Source organism: Amblyomma mixtum, chromosome 2, assembly GCF_055824585.1.
Source record: "Amblyomma mixtum isolate Tamu chromosome 2, ASM5582458v1, whole genome shotgun sequence".
NCBI classification, from domain to species: domain Eukaryota; kingdom Metazoa; phylum Arthropoda; class Arachnida; order Ixodida; family Ixodidae; genus Amblyomma; species Amblyomma mixtum.
In genome coordinates this window covers 282,975,766-282,981,765 of record NC_143013.1, presented here as the reverse complement: position 1 = coordinate 282,981,765, position 6,000 = coordinate 282,975,766, and the positions used below count along the sequence as shown (strand labels likewise).

The 6,000-nt window shown below is 47.9% G+C and overlaps 1 protein-coding gene across 3 annotated transcripts in view; it reads left to right on the top strand.

The window, feature by feature from the left end:
- Window positions 1–3,171: 3,171 nt before the first annotated feature.
- Window positions 3,172–6,000, top strand: part of RapGAP1 (Rap GTPase activating protein 1) — a 209,558-nt gene continuing 206,729 nt past the window's right edge. For 2 of the 3 annotated variants that reach the window (XM_089574188.1, XM_089574190.1), the window contains exon 1: window positions 3,172–3,673. The gene's annotated coding sequence lies outside the window, so the exon portion shown is untranslated. The remainder of the gene's footprint in view (window positions 3,674–6,000) is intronic. The other variant, XM_089574189.1, reaches the window with a different exon arrangement.

Genomic DNA, 6,000 nt, shown 5'->3' with positions numbered 1-6,000 from the left:
ACCGTATCACATAGAGCTGTACTCTGGGGTTAAATATGTGGGGTTGGGGCTGCTCAGACTGAGACACGGGTCCCGAAAGGAAATGCCTGATTTGTTGTTGTATACATCTATCCCGTTATCGTGGACTTGTTCGGCGAGGGTGTATTGGAGGATGAAAGAGGAAAGGTTACACCTGTGCTTTTTTACTCCGACCCCGCTCGACTGAATATGGAAAGCCGCTTATTTCGATTTCCTCTTTTATTCTTGCATTCTTCTTTTTTTGTGCTCTGACTGAGTCTTCGGCCGTATGTACAGGCGAACTGCATGTGTTTTGCTGCAACCATGAACCCGGGTAGACTTGGACTGAACACACCCACACACACAGGCCACGAACTTCTGTCGATGTGTTGTAATTGTTTTTTCTTATTTTATCCTCCCTTTCCCGGATCTTCATTAACTGCTTAATCCAGGGGCCCGAATGAGACAGTTTATGTACCCCCCCGCTGACCTCCTTTTCTTACCCCCTTTCTATAAGTTTCTTTCATTCATTTTTTTAGTTCTTCGGAGTCTATCCCGCTACTTTACGAAACCGCATATCTTTACAGCAGCGAATTAAGGAAGAGAAATTAAACAGTTAATTTTTGATTGCACATAACGTACAACAAGTTGCGAAAAAGATATTGAAGTTAATCGTAGTTTTAAAAGAATTTGTCGTAACACTTATCAGAAAAGTGTACTCAGTGGGTCACTGCCTGCAAAGAATACTCCGGTCTCATATTCGAGGGGTCCTCACTCAACCATAGTGACACGGCCATAACGCGCACTTTCTTTTTTGTTGCATCGGCGAAAGCCTTTCGTTATGAAGGGGTAGAAGCGATGTGAGCGACAACACCGTATTAGCATGCTGTCAATTTCATTACTCCCAACATTTCCCTGAGAAGCACACATTCTGCAATTTTTCCTTTTCAGGCCATCTCACGTTGACGGCATAATTAAAAATAAATCCAGTTTATGAGTGCGAACAGAATGTTGCTTTGATATTGCTCGGGCCGGTGCATATGAGGTACAGAATTTCACTACAGCCGGCTGGGATCTGAACATTCGAGCCTAATAAGTGTCAACTAGTTCAACACTATGAGTAACCTAATGCCAGAATAGATCGTCTCTCAACAGGATGTATAGTCTTTGTCAAAAGTAACCAGGCTCCATGGTTTGCTTCTCATTCGTATAACGGGGCCCTCACGGCTTCCCTAAAGATCAAAAAAGCAAACAAGGGAAGGGGAATGAGGGGCTCGTTATAAATATGACAGAAGCCAACAGCCACAGAAGCCAAGGGGCACAGGGGATTTCTTTTTTAAAGGTAGAGCACCGGACGCGTAATTCGGAGGTCGTGGGTTCGGATCCCACCGGCGGCATGTGGTTGTTTTTTCTTCTGCTTTTCTAATCAATTAGCTTTAAGCGATAACATATTCAGTAATATTCTAAATTGATCAACACCACAAATTAAATAAATTATTTAAAAAAGAAATCCCCTGTGCCCCTTGGCTTCTGTGGCTGTTGGCTTCTGTCATATTTATAACGAGCCCCTCATTCCCTTTCCCTTGTTTGCTTAATTGCTTAGTGAGGGCCTCGGTTCTGGCAGCCTTGATGCCATAGGAAGCATAAGAGGGTTATCACGCAGCTTCCACCCTCTCCGTTCCATGACGTTCTACGTCACACCTGCGGTAATTCAGGACGTTCCACGTCCGCCGCTTATGAACGTGGGTGGCGCTGATGAACACTCTCAAGGTTAGGTTACTTGTAAACATAAACACCCCCGAAAGCAGAAGATTTGACAGCCGTCGCCGTAGCTCAGAGGTAGAGCACCGGACGCGTAATTCGGAGGTCGTGGGTTCGGATCCCACCGGCGGCATGTGGTTGTTTTTTCTTCTGCTTTTCTAATCAATTAGCTTTAAGCGATAACATATTCAGTAATATTCTAAATTGATCAACACCACAAATTAAATAAATTATTAAAAAAAGAAATCCCCTGTGCCCCTTGGCTTCTGTGGCTGTTGGCTTCTGTCATATTTATAACGAGCCCCTCATTCCCCTTCCCTTGTTTGCTTAATTGCTTAGTGAGGGCCTCGGTTCTGGCAGCCTTGATGCATGCCATAGGAAGCATAAGAGGGTTATCACGCAGCTTCCACCCTCTCCGTTCCATGACGTTCTACGTCACACCTGCGGTAATTCAGGACGTTCCACGTCCGCCGCTTATGAACGTGGGTGGCGCTGATGAACACTCTCAAGGTTAGGTTACTTGTAAACATAAACACCCCCGAAAGCAGAAGATTTGACAGCCGTCGCCGTAGCTCAGAGGTAGAGCACCGGACGCGTAATTCGGAGGTCGTGGGTTCGGATCCCACCGGCGGCATGTGGTTGTTTTTTCTTCTGCTTTTCTAATCAATTAGCTTTAAGCGATAACATATTCAGTAATATTCTAAATTGATCAACACCACAAATTAAATAAATTATTTAAAAAAGAAATCCCCTGTGCCCCTTGGCTTCTGTGGCTGTTGGCTTCTAAAGATCAAAAAGTTATTTGAAGGTGAGAGCAGGGGTTCTTTTTACCATACAGAGATTTAGAGCTTGAGGGCTGGCATAATAGCTTTAATATACGACTGATAAGAAAACCGTGCAGCCTGGATACTTTTGACAAAGGCTGTACTGAAACAACGTCACAAACTTTGCTAGATGTCATATGCGAGTGATCGAAAAATCTCTGCATGCGTGCCTAAGAAAGTGGCGGTGGCCAGCCTACGTAATCCCACACTGGAGCAGTGGGAAGCAATCTTGTCCAGAACCCAGCTCAGAGACTGGTAGACTGTGCGTAGATTGTAGCTGCCGCTGTTAGGGCCTTCAACGGAGGACTGTACCCGCCAGTCTCATAGAACTACATTTATGAGCAAATTAAAAGTTTTCCGCTCGCTCGCTCTCCACAAACTCGTTGCGCGCGGCCACGTGCGGCCTCATACTCCAAGCGCGCTAAGCGACCGAGTGCGCTTCATCGTTTAGGTATTAAACCTCCCTAGGCTGGGGAAAGCCATGCGCGAACGCTCGGCGACGCACGAACGTCGCGACCGCGCGCTCCCCCGGTCGCCCGCTGTGTGTGTGTGTCGCGCGCCGCTCTCTCAGCGGCGGGAGCTGCAGCCGGCCATATTGAAGTCTGCGCCTGCGCCGGACCGGCAAGCGGGCAGCGTTCGGCGCGCACTGCTTTGGCTGCCGCCGGCGCTGCACGGAGAGGCGAGCGCGGCGCCGTGTAGTGTTGCTCCGCTCGCGGCACATTCGACGTCTCGGCGCGGCGCCGTCGACAACGCGACCGCTCGCGCGCTCGACGGGTCGCTGGCTGCGTGGAATCTCGTGCGCTGGACGCCCCCTTCCTTTTGGCGGCTGCTCGCGTGGTGTTGCTCACGTCGGTTTTGTAGTGTCTGCGAGTCGCTCGGCTCGGCGTCTTCCTGGTGTGCACTGTTTGCGGATTCCGGAAAAACGAGCCCGTTGTGTGTTGTTGACGTGCGGTCCGCCAACTTTTACCCCATGTGGATAACAATCGCCGGTTGTGGTGGCTGGTAGTGACTGCTGCTGGATCTCTGTTGTCCGCTTTCGCCGCTCAATTCCGAGGCGTTGTCTGCTGGTCTGCGCAGCTGCGTTAATATAGGTAAGTGAACGACGTTTTGTTTTGAACTGCTTGTACTCATTGTTTCATAATCGCGCATGGGATGTAGCGTGCGCGTGTTGGTTGCGGCGTGCGGAACTCCGCGCTGGAGTCGTTGCGAGTTTCGTTAGGATATCAGCGCGAGTCAGCGAACAATTGACATGTAATATCGCAGCATGTAATTAGGATTATTCTTTGTAATGCGATCGTCGTGCTAGTTCTGAACAACCGTATAGTTAACCAAGAAAGGTAGAAACGACTTTGTTCCACTTAAAACTATTAGCGACAAGCACAGCAGGCATGCTGTAGATGACTTGCCTGTCCCCGCAGCGTTCACAATTTTTGTTGCATTTACGGTCCTAGAAATGGCACAGGTACTTGCGACGAAACACGTGCGTCACAGATGTACGGGGGCATTTTTTTCTCATGACGTAATTCGAGCATCAGATTCCGGAGTATGATGAGCAGCTATACGTAACCGAGATGTCAATAATGGCAGGGAAAAAAAGAGGCACAAGAAAGGAAGAAGCCGTGCTCGACGCAGCAAAACAAGGCCATTTGTCTTCACCACAGGCCTTGCATGACGTTTTTTTTTTGTTCTTTTCTTGTGTGTCGAGCACCGCACCGTGTTCCTGTTGTTGCACGGTTGCTGTACCGTTGTATGTATTGTCTGGCGGTGTCACGTGACACGTTCGTACCGCATGGCGGGAAGTGTACACGGATCCGACACGCCCGTGCACACCTGTAGGCTGTCCGCTGATGCCGCCCGATTACCATCCGCCTGGCGCTCTTCATTGCGTGTGAGAGTTATGGCGTCTCCTGCGCCTCCTCAATCAACGCCAGCCTCCCCCCCCCCCCCCCCCACACACACACACACACTTTTATTTTTCAATCAATTTTTCCAGCTTGTTCGCTTACTGAACATAGCAAACTCCGTTGCTAACCACGAATGAAACCATGTAATGACTGTACTAAATTGACGGCTCAGAGACAATCATTCTCTTACCACGAATATTTCTTTGAGAGCTAAATTGCTGCAACATAAAAATATATTTCGAAAACCTTCAGAAATTTAAACTGGTTCAGAGGGTTCAACAGGCCGACAGCTAAGAATGGTTAAAAGGTTTACGAAAGTATTGAAAGTCTTTCGAGGATGGCTGTAAACATTAAAAAAAAAAAAAAACGAATGATCATGTTGGGCTGGGTGGTTGTGGTGGTTCATTTCCCGAAAGGCTACTTATCCAACGCATTTGACAAGCAGCTTTAAAAACGCTCGGAGCTTACAAGAAGGAAGAAAAGTAAGCTGGGTGTTCGCATAAAAATGCGCTTTCAGCCTGCCCTGACGCACAGTGGATAATGTTGTGCGGGAACCTCCCTCACAAAATTTTCAGGGCAGTTTTTTCCGAACACATTTGTGTAAGGGATGTAGGCTTCCAACTGTCTCTCGGGAAGTGAACTTCATTGCATCGCTGGGCGTCAACGCCGCACCGTGTTCGTTCTTTCGTGATCCTCATCTGTCGCGGCAGTTTCGTAGAATTTATCCGCGGATAGAGTTGTCGGTTGATATGAGATGCCTCCTCCGGCGCTTGACAGTGTGATTTTGAACGAATGTGTAATAGCGACTGCTATAGTAATCACAACCTCTGGAGTGTCCAGCGCTTGTTCGGGCATGCTTCTCGTGTGAGTGGTGCTACTGGAGTTGTATTTGTTATATTTTTTAATTCCCGCTGATTTGATACAGAGAGAAGGGATAGGTTTCAGGCGCAAAAAGCAGACGAGACACATAAGAAGATAACAGGACGAAGCACCAAACAGGACGTGGCGCTTCGTCCTGTTACCTTCCTATGCGTCTCGTCTGTTTCTTGCGCCTGAAACCTATTCAAATATGAACCAAAACCAAATAGCCCAGCAGCAAGTGCTCGTAGATAGAAGGGACGCGGGCATGCTACATTTTATCAGTGGTCTTGGTTGGTGGAACTGTGCTCCGGTCTAGACATAAAGCACTCCCCCTCAAGTCTTGAACTACTGTCGCTCACATCAGATTCCTAACAAACGCTCCAATTCTAGGCCGCCATCAATACAAAGCACAGTGTGCCGGAGTGTTGCTGGCTTCGTAGGCAATCGTAGCCAAGTTTTTCGTTTCAGCAATCGAAACAATCATGATCCAAAAGAAGTCATCAGTGACTGGCCCTTTGCATGAGCGTGATTAGCAGAACTGAGAGACACTATGCGCAAATTTCTTTAATGCAGTCGATCACAACTCGTGTGTACGCTGCCGACTTAATTTTGAATTGCACATGCATTAAAAATGCACCTGTAAATCGTGCAGA